This window comes from Crocodylus porosus, unplaced genomic scaffold (assembly GCF_001723895.1).
Source record: "Crocodylus porosus isolate Cpor-Errol unplaced genomic scaffold, CroPor_comp1, whole genome shotgun sequence".
Taxonomy (NCBI): Eukaryota; Metazoa; Chordata; order Crocodylia; family Crocodylidae; genus Crocodylus; species Crocodylus porosus.
The window spans coordinates 14543104-14549371 of NW_017728948.1; the positions used below are offsets into that span (position 1 = coordinate 14543104).

At 49.5% G+C, this 6268-nt stretch overlaps 1 long non-coding RNA gene across 1 annotated transcript in view; it reads left to right on the plus strand.

Annotated features, from left to right (window-relative positions):
• Positions 1-2758: 2758 nt before the first annotated feature.
• LOC109322405 overlaps positions 2759-6268 on the plus strand; it is a 19627-nt gene continuing 16117 nt past the window's right edge. The window contains exon 1 of the long non-coding RNA XR_002104382.1: positions 2759-3370. This is a non-coding gene — a long non-coding RNA (uncharacterized LOC109322405). The remainder of the gene's footprint in view (positions 3371-6268) is intronic.

A 6268-nucleotide genomic window follows, 5' to 3' on the forward strand; every position in this document is an offset into this window, starting at 1 on the left:
GTATTAAGTGGGGAAGCTGATTTTTTGCCTGAGCTAGAAGCACCCTGGTTTGATTCCTGCTCCACAGTGTAGCAGCGGTGGCATTGATTTAGATAGCTGCTTAGGGAGAGTTAACTTAATGGCTCTTTGTTCCCCACTCCAGAGGTGTTAACTATCATCTCTCCTTTTTAATCATCTTGATGTCCCGCTAAACAAGCTAACCTTTCTTAGGGCAATGTTGTTGTCTGCTAGCTGCTCCTAGTATCTCCCCCTATTTCAAAGACTCTTTAGCTCAGACTCGTTATCTTTTCAACACAGATCCTTTAGCTTTTTTCAAAATCATAGATTCACCCATGCAGATAAGTCTTTAGCAGCAGCTAGGGATTCACCTGTACTTAAGCAAGAAAGGGACGGTGAGTCACCTGAAGACTAGGTTCTGCCCCTAGTACGCAGCCAGAACTCTGGAAAAAGCTTTTTCCCCCTCATTCTGCCTTTCAAAAACAAGGTGCATCCTGTATCCTGGGATGCATTGTATGAGAAAATATGGCAAGCCCTGGCACGTTCTGACCAGGGTTTTCCTCTCATAGAGTTTAGGGGCTCGGTGACTACAAATGAACTACTTGCTTAGAACAGTGGTTCTCAGCTGGGGTCCTGTGACACCCCAGGGTGTTGCAAAACCCTTTTGGGGGTTACATGGCATGACCAGGAAGCACTGCAACACAGTGCCCGCTTCTGCCTATGCTAGGGTTCTTCAATAATCCTAAAGCAGGCAAGAGTCCCTGGTCCTGCCACAAGCCTTCCCAGTCTGATGCCACATGGCATCTCGTGGGACCACAGACACCTCAGGCAGGTGAAACCGTCCTGTGTACCTCTTTCCAGGAGGATTGTGGGGTGGGGCTGGACTGGGAAGGTTGTACGCCACAGGGCCTGTGCACCCTTGTGGGCAGTGTGGCTCTCCAAAGAGCCATGGACCCGTTCTACTCAAATATTCCTGCTTTAGTAGGGGGAGCGGGACACCTGTTTGTGGAGCAGTGGCTCTGGCTTTCCCCCACTCCCAAGTGCCTGGTCCCTGGATCCAGCTGGCTCTTTGGAACAGGATATTCAGGAAAGCAGGCAGCTGGAGGAGACAAGCGGGTCCTTGCAGGGGAAGCCACAGCCTCTTGGTGATCTGGAGAGGCTGATTCCCAGGCATGGGTCATGGGGAGAGGAATCGGCACTGAAGGGGACTGCCCTGACTAGCACCAAGCACAGGGGAAAACACCCATCATCTGGACAGCAGTAAAGGGTTCCCCCCCACACAGCAGGACCTGGCAGAAAAGCAGCCTCCCCTTTCACCAGTCAAAGCCCAGGAAGGGACTAAGGACTCCAAAAGGGCAGGAGCACCTAGGGCACAAGGCAGCTCCAGAAAAAACTCCTGTCTAATCTGCTGCTCCTGCCTGCTTCTATGTATGATTTAATTTAAGAAATGCAGCTCAAACTGAGGCTGGGATCTGCTGGAGAGTGAGCAAGGGGGAAAGAGAGATGGAGCCTGTTGGGCAGGAAGGCAATGATTTAGGCAGGACCATCCCTGCTTGAAGACATGGGCCCTGGTCTTCAGAGAGCTAGAGCTCAGCACCTCTGGTAAAGCAGGTCCCTTTCAAGTGTCTCAGCTGAACCCTGCAAAACCAGGAGCAGCCTGAACCGGGATTCTCAACCAGGGGTCCCTGGACTTAGTGCATCACGGCAAACTTGGTGGAGGGATGAAGTTGGGCGTACCTCCCTTGCACAGGGAAAAGGAGGGACTCCGCAGAGTGCCACTAAATTCAGAAAAATTACGGAGGGGCCTGCAGCCTATATAGGTTGAAAACCACTGGCTTAGAGTGTGATTTAATCTGGCTGGCAGCTCTGCTGCTGCTTCTGCATTCCCTCTTACCGAGACACTGTCTGGGATGGTTGCAGATTGTTTACTGCTACTTGTTACATTTCTAGTGAACTTTCTCTGCTGTCTGTCAGGTTTCATTAATTTTAGAGGGAGGGTATAACAGAGAGCCTGGGGCTCCCTGTTACTTTAAGATAAAAGCAGCTCAGCCAGGGAGCACTGCAGGCTAGGCAGGACCCAGCAGCTGCAGGTCCCCAGGGCAATAGACTAATGGAGCAATTAGCAGGCACCTGCAGGTGGTCAGCTGATCAGAGGTAGGAAGGGCCCTGGGAGCATATAAGCCCAAGAATGGGGCTGGCCAGGGAATCTGGCCCTGGCAGCTGCAGAGGAAGGAGCTTCTCCTGCCCAGGAAAGCCACCTGGGGATGCTACACTGACTGCTTTGTTGCCTGCAGGAACAGTGAGGCTCAGGGAGCGCCCCGGGAGCCCAGGCTGAGGCAGGTTGTACTAGGGAGTGAAAGTTTGCACTCTCTCTTAAAGGGACGGTGGGCTGTTATCCCTTTATGTTATGCTATAGCCTGGGGGCTTATGTTTACATTGTGTTTAAACTGGTGGTGCCCAAGTAGCACACAACTGCCTTGAGCCATGCCAGGGGCAGGCTCAAGGCCCGAGCTATTCTTGAGCCCAGAGAGGGGCAGAGTGCAATGGCACAGCAAGACAGGGGCCAGGGACCTGGCGCTGAAAAGGAGTGCAGTCACACAGGGGCCAAGATAGAGGCCAGGGGCTCAACACTCAAAAACAGTACAGTCACCCTGGGGCCAGGTCTGACACAGTGGGCCTAGGCTAGAAGGCCTAGCCAGATTAAAGGGGTGGAGGCAGAGGAGGTTGAAGCCGTAACAGTGGGAACAACATTATAGTAATATCTGTGAGGCATGGGGCATGGTGTAGGGGAGGATTTGGAGCCATGCAATTAACCCTTAAGGCTTTGGTTGCCCTGCCAGGCACAGTTGACTATAGAGACCCAGTGAGAGGCCTGAGGACCAGTAGGTTGCTAAGAAGCCCTAGCTGGGCTTCAGTGGAACTGGGGCCATGCAAAGGCCCATTGGCAACCCCCTATTCCATATTAATTGTCACACCATCAAGGCATGGCGGGCGAGATGAGAAGGCACCCTAGAGGCAGAGTGGGGCATGGTTGCAGAGGCACCAAGGGGCATCACAGTCACCCATGGGACCCCAACCTTGTTATAGACAGTTACAATGGAAATGAGTCTGCAATGAAAAATACAGTGAAAATACTTGCTTTTTTTAAATGAATGCCCTACTGCAGTGTTCAGTGTCCTCCCCGGAAGAATCTCTGAAATTGAAACTGACTTAATTGGTTTTGTTTTCTTCTCAATCAATCTATGTATTTATACACCCACCATCCTCCTTGGAGCTGAACGCCAGGCCTGAATCAGAGAGATCTAGGGCTGGAAGAGACTTAAAGAGATCGCCTACTCCAACAGGCCACCCACATGAAGGCAAGGTCAGTTATGTAAGTGGCGGGGAACTGAATTTTAAAAATTCTTGTGCTCCTAATAATCTGCTAGGGTATTAAGGGATATGTTTGTTCTCTGCACAAGTCTTTAAGTCTGTGGTGTCCTTCTGCATGTCATACTGCAATAGCACAAATTATTTCTGATAATAGGTAAATAAAAATGAACTACTGCTCCTAACAGTAACGTTTTGAAGCACTGCCACCTTGTGGCAACAGAGATTGTGGCACATTGAAATCAACATTGCAATCAACCCATTGACCGTCAGTGGGCTGCGTTCTACTCTCCACCAAGGCACGTGTGAAGGGGCCTTGACAAGGCCCCCTTGACTTCGAGCTGAGCAAAGTTTATTTATGCACCATATGCTTAAAATTTCTGATCATACTGATAGCAGAGAGTGTTTTGGCCCTGACCTCAATGCAGCCAGGATTTCACTCCTATTGTGGAGAATGCCCTTGCAAGCAGAAATGATAAGGTGGTAATTATCAGACTCTGAGTGTTTTTTGTTTCCAAGCCCATTTTACTGCAGTTCACCTTAATCAGACCTAAAAATCAATTTGTGCCTCTCTTTCTTGCCAGTAGCATTTGTTTTACTGAAAGTCACCAGAAATGTGTACCAAATTGCTTAGTAAGCACTTTCCATCAGAGTCCAAAGTCTTCATTTTAGACAGTATGATGCTTCCTCAAGCTTGCCAAGTCCTTCTGGGTTTGATCTATTTTTAATCAGTGCTTTCAGGCTTTCACTGTCACCATCGTGAAGGGCAGTTGCCTTGGCACAGTCTCATTTGTGTGCCTGTGTGTTAGTGTTTATGTCTGAGCAGGTGGTTATAACAGGAGTGAACATTGTTCAGGCTCCTGCATGTGTCAGAACAAGGGAGAGGAAAGAGCTTGGGAAATTTGTTTGCTTGGCTGCTCCAGGAGGGGACGCTAGGACACGTGGCTGGAAAGTCAGCGTGCCTTTAACTAGAGGCCCGATGGCTGGGTGTTTCCTCTGCTCTACTCTCTCATGAATTTAAATTTCCACTATGCCAGACTGACAGTTCTTCTCTTTGTCACAGAAAGCATGTGGGGCAGTCAGGAGTATTGCAAGCTATTAGGAAAGAAAAAATAGCTTCTCTCCGAAATAAAATAATCACCTCATGGTGTGATGTATGTATGATTTTCCCTTTGGTTTGCTCCCCTATTACAGATTATTGTATAATTCAATATGCAGAATCCTAATCCCAGTTTTGACCCTCTTGATTTCTAGGCTGCTCTGTTACAAATTGGATATTTATTATCTGCCAGGATACACTCCTGTCACATTCTGCCCCTCTGATCTTCTGGAAGTGGCTGCCCTCAGGTACCTCTGACTTCAATAGCAGATAAGAGTACTCAGCACTTCCCAGGGGAACACAGTTGCGAGGCTGGGCCAGAATCATCTATTTAAACAAAACTGGCTTGCTTTGGGAAGGGCAAGCCCAGGGCCAAGTCTCAGACTTGCACTCCATGAAGTTGTGCATGACAAAATGGTACCATGTAAGCAGAGTCCTCCTGCTTCTGTTTAAGAAGGTATTATTGCTAGAGCGGGTGCAGTCACACCCCCAGGGCAGGGCTGGATTGAATCACTTGCCTCAAGGAACTCACACTTCGAATTCAAGACATGAGGCAGTCAGAGGTTACAACAAACTAGCCTGGAGGGGAAGGAAGAGAGAATTTCAAGGAGACAGTGAAGCAATATGAGGAAGCATGAAGAGCAATGATCACAGCATACCATCTTCCTAGCCACTGGTGAGCGTAGTCTTCTGGCTTTCTACTGGATTCACTAGAGATGCTCTTTTTAAGGTGCAGACAGAACTGACAATGTTTGTCCAATCTGGCCCCTGAAAGCACTCAACAGTTGTGACCAAGCAGAAGTTCACAGCTGTAGAGTGGTTTAAGAGGGCCTGATCCTGGAACAGACTGAACCCTCATTACATAAGGGTCCATGTGAAGGTGCTCCAAAACAGAGTGACCTCAGTAACTTCTGTCTGTGCTTGCTGGGAGCAGGGCTCAGCTGATGCAGTCCAGCACTGTTCCCGCTGCTGTTTTCAGAACGGGAAGTGGGGAAGGGAGCAGAGGGAGCTCATTCTGGGGGTTGCCCAGCCTGCGCTGGAGGGTGGGGCAGGTGGATTGGAGCTCTCTGCCGAGGTGGGGAGCTCCAATCCACCCCCTCTCCCCACTCCAGCGCAGGCTGGAGAAACCCCAGAACAGGCCTCCCTCCCCTGTCTTGTCTTCCTTCCATCCGGAGTCAGCACGGGACCTGGGAGAGGGGGCAGAGCTAGGGGAAGAGGCTGCAGAGTCACAGCCTCTCTCCCCAGATGGTCTCCAAATTGAAGCTCGATCTCCCACCTTCCCGACCCAAAAGCTAGTGTGTGTTGGGTCGGGTGGATCAGTCTAATTCGTAGCCCTTCCTGTGAAAGACCATGAGTTAGACCTGGGAGTTGCGCTTCTGTCTAACCCTTTACTGTCCTGGCTTTCAGTAGATCAGCCCTGTGCTAATTTGTGTCTGTCAGCATGCCTCTTACAAAGAGAGGAGAGGAGATACCAAGTACCAGGTTCAAAGCCCATTATAGCACTGCAAATGGGAGTGTTTGAATTCACTTTATTGGATCAAGCTTTAAATTCAGAATTCTTAACTGGAAATTAACATTCATGTTTCTGGTTTTCCTTTTATCAGATGAAAGCCCTTTGCCAAATGGTTTATACAGGGCTTTCCTTGTTTACTAGTATTATTACTAGGGGCCCCTGCAGGACACGTTGGGAAATTTGGTCATCACACCAGACGGCAAAGCTAACATGTTTAACGATTTCTTTGCCTCCATCTTCCTAAGTAGGGACCAGAACAGCCACCTCCCTTCTGGGTCCCCCTCGGGCCC